This window comes from Hippoglossus hippoglossus, chromosome 12 (assembly GCF_009819705.1).
Source record: "Hippoglossus hippoglossus isolate fHipHip1 chromosome 12, fHipHip1.pri, whole genome shotgun sequence".
NCBI lineage: Eukaryota > Metazoa > Chordata > Actinopteri > Pleuronectiformes > Pleuronectidae > Hippoglossus > Hippoglossus hippoglossus.
The window spans coordinates 18,344,719-18,357,165 of record NC_047162.1 but is presented as its reverse complement, the minus strand read 5'-3'; the positions used below and the strand labels follow the sequence as shown (position 1 = coordinate 18,357,165).

Below are 12,447 nucleotides of genomic sequence, written 5' to 3'. Positions count from 1 at the left end.
AGGTGTGCCCCACTCTAGTTGTATATTATATCCATATTGTTGCCTGGCAATCTTCCTTTTCCAGCCTCTTGGCCAAGAACAGGTTTAAATCTCCCTGAGACTTTGACAAATGAAAGAAAAACTCGAAAGACACTCAGCAGAGCTCACACCTCCGCCAAGGCCCAACTGTCCTCTTAAATTTAAGTCCCCCTTAATGTGCCTGATTTCTGTCGTCAAGATCCATGACTTATTCTCTGGGGAAATGGAGAAAATGTTGAGTAAACACCCTGGAAGATGCTCAAGAAAGTGAAACTAAATACCTGGATCCGCCCCTCGTCTGCTCCAAAATTGAATGGGTCTCTTTTTTTTTTACACATGTCCCCTTTTTTAATAGAGTTTTGTGGATAACTGATAAGTATTTTTGTGTAATCCTAGTGAAAAACAAACTAACAAAAAAACAGGGGAGAGAACATAAGCTCCCGGGTGGAGATAACCAAGGTTGTGACTATCATCGACCCAGGAAACCATGGTTTGCACTTAAATTACTGTTCATCAGTAAAAATGAGACGACAAAAATACATAATCAGCAAACTTGTCACATATCTATAAGCTGCTTTCTTTGGATATAGATTGTCTGTAGTTAAGAGGTCAGTGGTTTGTTCTGGATTAGAGCTCAGATGAACTTCTCTCTAACCTTCTGTGATCTTGAAAAAGTAATTCATGCTTTTATCTCTTCCTGTGCGGACTTTAGTAATTCACTTAATGCAGAGTTCAGCTCTGAGGCGATCTCCGTCCTCCAGTCAATCCCTAACCCTGCCTCTATGGGCTTTTAACTAATGCAGAGAGATGAGTGTTTTATCTGATGTTATTTTCCTCTTTCCTCTCTTTATTTTCAGTAGAAATCTCAGGCTTAGTGATATCAAGGTTCTTATGTCGTCCTTTGTCCTGTTTGGATCCTCTGGATAACTGTGCTTCTCTTGTGTTCAGTGGGCCTCATCTTTGTGTTGTTTTTAATTTGTGGCCAAGACGTCTCACGGGAGCACGAATGCAAATGCGACAACGCAAACCGCAAAGGCCACAACACATCCTCATAGGCTGCGACGCCACTGCATATGTTGCACCGCCACCGCTGAGGCCTGTAAAAAGGAACAACACAACGACAAAAGCCACACACAATGAAAACACAACCACAAGGACAACTGAGTAACTGCTCGTTTCATTGTCGACATCCGCTGTTGCTCACTTCTGTTGTAATTATGTTTCCGTCACCTTTGCATTCGTGTTCCCCGTTAACGCTCTTGTGTGAGACGACGTCTCGGCCGGCGAACAAAACACTTTTGAGCGGATTGAGCCGAGTCTATCTCCTCCCTGGAGGAAAACTCCTCGGCCCCGATGTCTTCCTACATTGGTTATTTATCGACTCGCGTGATGAAGCGTAAAGATCATTGTTCTACTTTTGTCTCGGGCCGGTGTCTCTAAATCGGTTCCTCAGACTGAATCGTTTCACGAGGCCGCGGCAGAACGTTTCTGCGCCTCGTATCGAACGTGATCTCAAACTGCGTCCAGAGAATACTAATGAGGGCATTAACCATCCACATATTTCCAATCAATTCTCTCCCCATTTAAAGCCGTCTCTTATCCGCGGAGCAAGGATATCGATTCCTCAGACTGTATCCGAGAGTTTGCTCAAGTTCCTTTCACAGAAATGTTTTTTCTTTTCTTCTCTTTCTCGATACAAACGAGCAGCGAGGATGTGCGACATCATCCTTCCTTCACTTTATTTGGTTATATATGTTTTCGTGTGTGTTCTGCCGCTGTGTGGTTCGTCTGTACAACTTTGTCAACAGGCAGAGCCCCCAGCCAATAGGAGAGCAGCCTTTTCCTGAGATAACCCCCCCCCAGGAGGTTAATAATGTACAAATTCAGTTCCAGGTTTAGTCTAAATGTTATTAGAGGCTTTCAGAATCGTAATCTTTTTAAAGCTTTAAACTCTACCAGACTGATTAATGAATTAATGAATTCATCATTATAAAGTTATGTTCTGCAGCCTAACCTGTCTGGTCTCCTCTCGAACCTGCAGAGTCGTGTTTTATATTCTGTTGCAGAGACAAGAGCTGCGTTCACAAAATCTTTATTTTAACGGAAATGTTGGTGCATTGAACATTGTTGTGATTCACTAGCGTCGCGACTATGGCAGCTGAGAAGGTTATTCTTGTCTAAGAAATCTCTGAGGTCGACGATATGTGTGTCAAATACTTCAAAACTCGCCGGGTGTTACAGACTCTTCAGTTGATGTGAGCATCGAGCAGCAGCTGCCACGTTTGTAGAGAACTTTAGAATCCTGTGTGTGCTCCGACTTTTTAATGCACGTCGCCTCTGATTGAGCAACACCTCTGGCACACTTAGCGAACGGGGGAGCCTCGAATCCCGCTGTGCACAGTTTCAAGAACACGTGTCGTTCAACTCGTAAGCGTCAGTCGGGCGCCGGAACAATCAGGGTCTGAGATGGAGCTCTGTAAAGAGGTTTAAAGCTAATTAATTCTCACCATGTTAAACAACCTGGTTTTCACTCTTCGACGGATTATTGATTGATTGATGTGATCGATGGATTTTATTCATTCGATTTATAAGTTATAAGTTTTCGTCGGAGTCTGCAAACTGCTCAGTGCCTTTGAGCCTGTGGCGGAGGTGACAGATGAGATGTCACCTCTGAATAAGCTGCTGTCTGGATCCTGCTGATGAATCCAGATGTGACACAAGTCCTCACCTCAACTGACCTCTGCTCCCACTCAGTATCCAACTCTGTGTGACATGGAGGATCATATCAAACTCTACAGCTTCATGAAGCCTTTCAACCTCCTTAGCTCAGTTGTGGTTTAATGGGACTTTCACTAAGTTGTTTGTTCTTGATCTTCTTAATTACCTGGTTTCTAATTCTTTGTTTTTACAGCCTGACTAATGTGGCTTCATCAAACTTTTAGGACAAGTCAACGTCAGTGAAGCTTAAAATGACGGCTAGATTGTGAAGAGCAGCTTAAGAAACAGATATTGTTCTTCGGAGTTGAAATACTCTCAAATGAACAGTGAATATTGGATTGAAACGTGACTGCAAATGAATATTAGTGTTGATCCATCTGTTCTTGATGTGTAAACATGTAGTTTTTTTTTTTTAATTGTGCCAAGTTAATAAATTTAGCTCAAACCCAGAAACTTTTCAATCTCTAGTTTCAAGTCTTCTCCAATACATCTGATGTTCATTTAGTAAATTATGCTCCAGGCTCCGCCCCCTGCTCCTCCAAATGTGGTTACTTCTGGTTTAAAAAAACCAAGATGTCAAACTTGAGGCTTCAACACGACAGCTTGGATGATTTTTTACGAGACTGCACCAAACAAGCCGATCTGATCAGACTCTTATTTGCTCTGTTGCTCATTTCCTCGGCCAGAATGAACCTATTTTTCTCCCACTTACACAAATATGAAATAAGTCCACACAACAGTCCTGGCTTCTTTAAATACGTCTCTGAAGTGTGTTTATTTGCAGCATATTACTCAGCCCCACTGTTTTTTCCTGCCTCCACTTAATCTGCTCCACTTTGGCGAACCTGTGTTTCCTGATGAATTCACGGTCGCTCTCTGAAAGCAGCAGATTGTTGTTTTGGCCACGCAGGGACGAGCGGAGGGTTTACAGCTGCATCTGGGATCCTCCTCGTCCTAATAGTCTGGCTTGGCCCCGGTCCCCGGAGTCACTGCCAAGGTTAGCTACCCACTCAGCATTTAGACCTTTCCTTTATCATCGTCTCCGTGACACGCTGGACGCTCAGGGGATGGGAGGTGATTGGGACGGGGACATAAATCGTGCCGTTTCTGAGCCAGAGCCTCAACATCGACATGACGAGCAGTTTTATCTCCCCATCGGCCAGAGGCTCCCTGTCTATCAGACTTTTTAATCTGATTGGTTCCAACTCTACAAAATACTGGGAATGACCTTGTTGATTAATAGGTTTCCCTGTCTCTCCTTTTTTTATCCCAAGTAGTTTTTGAACTCTGTCTACATGACTTTTATATAAATTCAGGAGTTCAACGTCTTTTTTCGGACAATCGCAGCAATGACCAGAGAGTGAAGGGGGACATGCAGAGACTTGGCCAGTAGGAGCCCAGTGGCCTGGAGCAGCTCTGCTAATGGTCGGTGTGTTGATTAGATGGTGGGAGGCAGATAAAAAAAATCTCATTAAACCTCAAAAAGGACGATATTAATTGATTCATAGCTTGAAGATGATTCTGTGGATGTGACAGAAGTTTGTTTTGCTCGATGTTATCAGTGAAGTGAACTAAAAACTGACTTTACACTGCGTAAATATGTCCAATGCCCTTTAGTGCATATTTCAATGCATTGCATGTTTATATACTGACAGGGTTGGGTTTGTTTAAGACTGCTCTTATTTAATATAAAGAGAAACTTACAACTTTGTTAATATTACTCTACTGAAGCTGGGCTCAGACTTTTGAAATCTAGGGGAAGGAGAATCTGCAGATAATCTTCTCTATAATCTTACTCACACTACATGATTAGAAAACAATGGTGCATCACACACACAACAGGATTTTCTGAAGATTATTGCTCCAGAGGCAGCGATGCACCACCTCCCGTCTCTCATGTGACCTGATGGGGAAGCAGGTGTAAATGGAGAGCGGCACCTTGCAGACGGGCTGAAGAGTCTGGATAAGAAGATATCTGTTCATCAGGGGAGATTTTAGCTGTCGGTTATATCTGTCAACTGGAGCTGATGTTAGTCTCAGCTGCTGACGAAATCAACCGGATTTAAAACCCTGAATATCAAACTGTTTGGATAATTAACGGGGCGGCCCTGAAGAGATAATCTGGACCAAACATTGGTACCGACGGAGGTTCCAGACTGAGGCTGAAACGGCGTCAAATCAGCCTGAATATCCTGAAGTCTGAAACCAGCAGGACACAACTTTGCAGGGTTTAGTGCTCATCTATTATTGGACAGAAACAAAACTTTAACTTAAGGTTGCAACTTAGAAATCATAATGCAATGTTGCCGGTTGGTTTCGTATCCAAATCTGTAAGACATAATGTAGAGAATATACAATTTGTTTCCTGTCACATCCATTTTTTAAAGTCTCTTATCAGTTCCAAACCTTCAAAGCATAAAAAAATGCATGATACCTGCGTATTTTTAGTTTCTGCAGCTCGCATCATCCTCGCTTGTTGAAATTCTTATTTCCACCTCTGCAACACATTCACTTATCTCTGTCCTCTTTCCCCTCGCTGGTGAGACACCGTCCCGTCCTGTGCAGAGCTCGGCTCTCACCGTGTCTGTGGCAGCCGGAGTTTCCTCACAGCCGCTCTTATCAGCAGCCGTGACCCGGGCCGTGCTAATGTTGGCACAATCCTCTGCAGCTTCCAGGTTTCGCTCGGCTGTTGGAGTTGAGATTGCAGCGTTTCCTCCTCCTTTACTGCAGAAATGAGCGAAAGGCTGAGTCTTTATTTTTTTAAGTTGCCAAGAAGTGCTGCTCTCACCGAGGTAACAAGCTGAACAAAGCAAACAGTCGGAGAAAATCTCTCTGACAGCTGCAAGAGCCAGAGAAACGGGTTCATGTCTCAAAAATATACTTTCCAGGCGCTGGAAAACGAGGAGGTGGGTGAGGGGTGTTTTTATGTGAGCATAACTTTATTTAGCAGTTTACAAACTGGTGTTGAGTTCTCTGCTCTTTTCAGTCGTGCATGTGAGGGTGTTGGAGGCTGTGAAGACGCACACTGCTCCGGCTTATTAAGCACAGCATCGAGCAGCACAGGAATAAATGAGGTACACTTCCTCCAGGCCTGACCTGCGGACTCGTGTTTGTACACTTGCGTCGGTACAGAGCTAATAACACAGAGCAGCACATTTGTCTTAAGTCTCCAAATAAGTTTGTGGTGCTATTTTCTTCAGTAAACAATCGGCTGATTGTTGCCTGCAGACGCCCCGAAGGTCAGAAAACACCACAGCAAACAGCACACAGTGTTGTTCTGCTGAAATCCCAGCGAGGATGAATTATTCCTCTTCGTATTCCCAGACGTCAGCAGTTGGTGCTAAGATGCCCGAGAGCAAGACGCTTAACCCTCAACCATCAAGGTAACGAAACCCGGGAGGATTCGTGTTTCCTGCTCTGATGCATTCATGCATGTGCGACAAAAAACACTAAATAGACCAAACAAGTTGATAACTGATTATTCTGCCTCTTTCTGCCATAGTTCCATTCATGGCACTTTCTGAAAACTCGTTGGTTGCTTACAGAGCCACTTACTTTGGTTTGTGGACTCTGTGGAAGAAGACTTTCTTTCTGTGGAGATATAAAGGGCTGATTTATGATTTTGTACTTTCATGGTAACATTATTATCATAACACCATATATTGAATTTCTTTAGAAGGATTCCCTGAGAACCACTTTGATTGCGATATACTTATTTCATTTGTTTTATGCAGTAATTAGTTTCCGTTTGATTACATTTTCTGGAATTGGTTTTCTAGGTTTCCTAATTTATTATTTCTCAGAATGTAGATGTGCATAAACAGGACGATCATCTCAAGTGGCATAAACTGCAAATAATTTCCTGTTTGTTTAAAATAAATGTCAATAATCATACAAGGACCATCATATATTATGTTTTCATAATCCTTTAGGCCTCTGAGCTGTTTGGAGATGTGCATGTGTTCGTTATGCGTCTGTGACTATCTTCTATTTTAAGGTAGACCTATTAAAACGCTGGTTTTTCCATTTGGACAGCAGCTGCCTATATTGGAGAGGAGCAGATTGAAGTGTGGGGGCTCCAGCTGGAAAACTGATTAAACAAAGTGCGGACTCACGGGTGATACTTTACAAACTCCCCTTGCGGTGCCCTTGAGCAAGACACTTAGCACCTAACTGCCCCCGCGGCTCAATTGGCCACCAGCTCGTACTGGCCAGCGTCCAGTATGAACCAAGTCATGGCTGACGTTTGCAGGATCAGCGCTTCTTCTTATTTTTCACATCTTTTATTTTTTTGGCAGCTCGAACTCTTTGCCTCAAGGACAGAAGAAATATTCCATCAGCGACAGATCCAGTCCAGTGGCGTGAGACACTTTCCCCATCGGCAACCAGTTGGCCAAAAGTTTTCAAAAGTAGAAGGAATCCTTAAATCTGTTTTTAAAGCAACGCGGGCGGATGAATGCTAATGTAAGAAATATAAGAAATAGATGGTGAGCGGCTTCTTAAAGAGGATGAGTCTCTGTAGTTTTTAATCAGGAGGGAGGAGAGTGGACGTTGGTTTGGATCTTTGGCAGCAGTGTGAGGAGTTGGCTGATGGGGAAGAGGAGGGAATGGAAGCAGAAACCTAACGGATGGATAGAAGAGTTTGTCTATAACGTAGTGGAACGGTTCACTGCATGAAACGTCCACTGATTCATCATTCACATGCGATATTTGCCTCCATAGCGATCAATACAGATATTGGAAAACTGTTATTTCCCTCACAGTGTTGATTTTAATCGTATTTTCAGCAAATAGGATCTGTGTCGCTCCTCAGTTCTGCTCCTCTCTGTAATTATCATGTGAAATATTTATAAATTGCTTTAATTAAGTGGGTGGGAGGGGGGGGGGGGCCCGCTGGCTTTGTGTTGTGCCACTCTAATGAATATTGAAATGTTTACAGGCCGTGGAGGCTTGATTGTGAAGAGACGAGGGAAACACCGTGAGGAGCTCTTCATTTGATTTCTCAAGTCTGGACTGTTGACTGTAAATAAAGATGGACGACGTGAGTCCACTTCCTCCAACTATCGAGAAGTGAGTCTGTTCAGTGGTGATCTCAAACTGAAAGACCACACCATGTCCCATCCACTAACCTGGAGGAGGCAGGGTTTATGACCACCCAGCAACCAGGGAGCTGTCAGCCCTCGTTATAAAGGGTCAGGGCACGAGAGGACGTCATTTGCAGCAGTTTTATTCAATAATAAAACTTTATTTTCAGTTATCCACGTACAAAAATGATGGATTTCACCTTTTCCCTGTCACTCGTGGCCCCGTCTCTATGAAAGGGCCTTAAATTAAAGCCAGAGCAACACCTGCTCACTCAGTTGTGTCCTCGCGAGCTGCCCCTGGCACTAAATCAGGAAACGTCCCTCCACCTTCCTCCCTGGTCACATATCTCATCACCGTGTCCATCTTGAAGCAGCGTTTTGTCAGTCTCCTCTGGATGTCCCACCCGGGCTCCCTTCACAGCCTCTCGCTGCCAGAACCACTCCTTTGTAACGGGCTAATTGCTTTTGAATGGAGCCGCCAAAATGCTTGGGTTCACAGTGAAGGTGTCCCCGATCCATCACCTGATCGGCACTAAATCACCGGGAGAAGCCATTAATATCCGGTCAATGAGCAGAATCCCTCCAGTTTCTGCTCACTCCCGTCTGTCGGCAGGAGATGACTTATTCAGTCGGTCCCTCGGGGGCTGATGTGACTTTGACATCGGTTTGACACCGTGATGTCTCCATGTCTTGTTCAGGCTTCACTCTGTATATGTTTATTTAAATAATTTTAATTGTCCATCTGTCCCATTCTCGTGAACAACAAATATTAAGTATTAAACTTAATTAATTTGAAATTGTAGTGGGTGGCAGAGGCATAAAACTGCAGGGCAGTGGGGACAAATATGTATATTTTCAAATTAGTAATTAAAACATCTGAGAGGACTCAACTTAAACAAACAAGTATTAAGAAAGTGATGGGATTTACAGTAAATCATTCAATAGGCACCGTCCTCATCCTCATCCTTCAGATTCACTCAGGAAAACCTTATTTCTAATAAATGTTGTATAATGTCGTCATGGAGATAAAGGTCAATTGAATAAACCTTATCTGAAAGCTTTTGAATTTGGGACAAACTAATGGGAAAGAGTTAAAGGACATTTTGAAGTGTGGTGAATTGTGTAAGTGGAGGTTGATAATGGATGAAACGTTCCCGGCGATGCCCTCCACACACTCAGGTTTCCTGTGATCCCGAGCGTGTTCCTGTGGCGTTCGAGACGTCCTGACCTCAGGAGCGATTCGTGTCGGAGCTTGTTGGATATTTTTTTCTCCGAGGCTCCGCTCTCACCGTCGTGGGAGTTGTGAAGACGGCGTGGGGTCTGCTCTGAATAGCAATGAGCATCTGCGAGGTTCATTGTTATTTTGGTTTTGTCTGTAGCGACTTGACGGGTTTCATTATGAGCTGGGCACAGGGACACACACACACACACACACACACACACACACACACACACACACACACACACACACACAGCTCAGTAGTGATTATTATCTCTCAATGTCTCAGAAAGAAAGAGACGAGTTGTTTGAGAAGTGAGAGCGTCACTTATGGCAAAAATCTGTTGAAACACAAATGTCTAGCCATGTTATCAGAAGTGCTTATTTCAATCCAAAATTATATAACCTTGTCCCACCTCACTTACCGTAGTCTGCTTTTCAAAACCCAGGAAAATACGTATACAGCTTTATTTCTTCTTTACAGCTCGGTGCAGTTGAGTTTTTTTTACACATCGAGGACACGCAAAGGTTGAAATAGACCTGAAGATGTCAACCCCCCGTTGGAGGGTGCTAGCTGTCAATCACACAGTGTCCACACCCCCCAATGCATTCAGTGCTTCATGGTCTATTGGACTCAAAATGGACCAGAGAGAGATTTAGACCCTAAACTCCTTTGGAAAGTGTTTACTGATATTATAAACAATAATTAAGTCTACTTAAATGAATGTCCCTCTATAATACGCAGCTTATTCTCTTTTCCCCCCTAAGAGGAGAATAATTCCAGCTGATATTTAAAATTAACTGTACAATCGTTGGCAAACTTATATATAAGAGTAGAATATTTCTCATGAAAGAAAACAGTGATGTTGAGATAAAACCTTATCTGCTTCCTGTTTGACATTTTTTATTGCGTGATTATATTATCGTAGAAGAGTTTTGTTTGCCTGTGGCTGAAGCTGCGTTGTGTTCTTTGTGGTTTGTTGTATTGCAAATATAGTGAGACATACACACAGAGGTGGTAGAAGTACACACATTCTTTACTCAAAGAGAAGCAAAGTTACTCAAGTGAAAGTATAAAAGGCTCTGAAGTATACCTCATGACGCTCTAGAATCTACATTTTAACTTTTAACGGGTCATTTTACAGGTTGAATACAAACTTTTCCCTCCACGTTGGAACGAATGTTCGAATTTAAAAGTGACGCATTCAGGCAAATCCTCCTTTTACTTCCTGATGCAAGTGGCCATTGAATGATTGCTCTACCGGAGGACGGGGGAAGAAGAGGAAACGGTTACGTAAGCACAAGAGAGGACGATTTAAATAATCTCCTCCTGAGAGAGCCACTTCCTGGGAGGGTTGAGAAGTCCTCTGACTTGTGCGTTTCTCAGAGCAACCGTCCCGGAGGAGGCCGGGGGGGGGGGGGGGAGTTGTGTAATTCACTCGGGTGCGGAGAAGATCTTTATAATTGTCTGGATTTAATCACTGACATATTGGACTAGCGACCACCGGCAGAATCCTAAATCCTCTTTTGTGTGTCTGTCAGATTACATTATTCCCCTCACAACACACAGAGCGTGGGCCGAGGCTGATCCGTCAGACGGCCCAGATGTCTCTTTTATGCTCGAGACAGACGGAGAGGAGCCGTGCAGGACATCTGATACTGTGGAGCTGCCTTACCTATCTCCTGCTTATACACAGACACACACGCAAACACAAACAGCATACCGTTTGCTGTCTGTCAGTCATTCAACACCGTAGAAGAAGCACATAAGATAGATAGATACACTAGAGAGATAGAGAGAGAGAGAGATAGAGAGATAGAGAGATAGATAGAGAGATGGATAGATGTGCTTTATTGATCCCAAATTGGGAAATGATTGTGTTACAGCAGAACATCGAGGGAATCACACACAGAGGAGCAACAAAATAGATACGATGAATTAAAATAACTCAAAATAGAATGTGATAAACATAAAATGTACTAAAAACTGTACATACTCCCTAAGTAGATGAAACACAATAAAGTAAAGTATATAATAGAACAACGAATAAGCAGATAAACAAGAGACTAACTACAAGAGATGTGAAACTATGAATAAGAGACAAGTGTGCAGAATTGCAGGAGGTGTTTGCAAAGACCTGAATATAAGATGTGCATCCTGGGGAATAATAAAAAAGCGATGAATTGAGAATGTGCGAGGGGGCGTGAAAGAAAAGATGAGTCGGCTCCAGCTCTGCTGCACATTCGAGGCAACGCGTGTAATTAATTGATAAGCTGTTGATTGTGTGAGTACGAGAGACGCAGGTAATGGACGGTCGACTCGGACGCTGCTGCAGGAACGTGAGCAGCGTTCGATCCTGACGAGGTTCCCTGAGCGTGAATAATTCAGAGAGAGAGAGAGAGAGAGAGAGAGAGAGAGAGAGAGAGAGAGAGAGAGAGAGAGAGAGAGAGAGAGAGAGAGAGAGAGCTCCCTTTTTGTGATTACAGTTGATGGACGCCTGTTTTAACTTTGACGGTTTCACACTCAAGAGTCAAATAGTTAGTGTGGCTCAATGCAACAGTTCAGAATTCATACATCTGGCTTTGACCTGCAGGAACCTAAGAGCTGCAGAGGTTCTTTGGAAGTTCATGCGGAAGTTGGAGTCGTGCTTATCATTTTTAGACATGTTAAGATCATCGGGCCGATTTCAGACCCGGTTTGCCCCTGCCGACCATCGGGGGGGGTTCCCGACTGGAGGTGAGTCTGTGCAGATTATCTGCCCAAATAATCCTGAAGTGTGGGGGATTTACAAAATAATCTTCATGCTACCTGATCTGCTTAACCTTAATTGTACAAACAACACATTTCAAACTCACCACCAGCTCACGTTAAAAAGATGGCGTCTCTCCTAATCAGCCCTGGTCCTCGCTCAGAAACTCCATCATTCATCTGACTGCTTTTGACAGTCACCTCTTATGTAACCGCGTGGATTTGGTAAATTAAAGTATTACGCAACGTTACTTAACTTCCATTACCGGCGGTAATTCATCACAAACCTCTTTCCCACATCGTTTCCTCCCTTTTTAAACCGTCGTACAGCCGAAGCTGATCTCTGCCCCTCGGAGCCTCGACGGGCACAATTACCCCGAGAGGAGAGGATGACTGCAGGGTCGCAGGGAGATTGAAGGACAATTCGGGTAACATCACTTAATTCGCCCCGGGGTGAATCCCCCGTGTAGTATTTCTAACACACATCAAAGCTGCGTTTTGATTGGTTCGTGGTTGGTGGCAGGAATACGAGGAGCATTAATTCCCCTCTCATATTCTCCGGGTCAAACTAAGCCGCCGCGGTGGTGATAAGTGCTGATTTGGCAGAGATTACGACTCCTGACGCGGTGCCGTGTCCAAAGACTTAAAACCTCCCCGCA

At 43.7% G+C, this 12,447-nt stretch overlaps 1 protein-coding gene across 2 annotated transcripts in view; it reads left to right on the top strand.

The window, feature by feature from the left end:
- whrna (whirlin a) overlaps positions 1-12,447 on the top strand; it is an 85,482-nt gene that overhangs the window by 2,313 nt on the left and 70,722 nt on the right. The gene's annotated exons all lie outside the window — the stretch shown is intronic.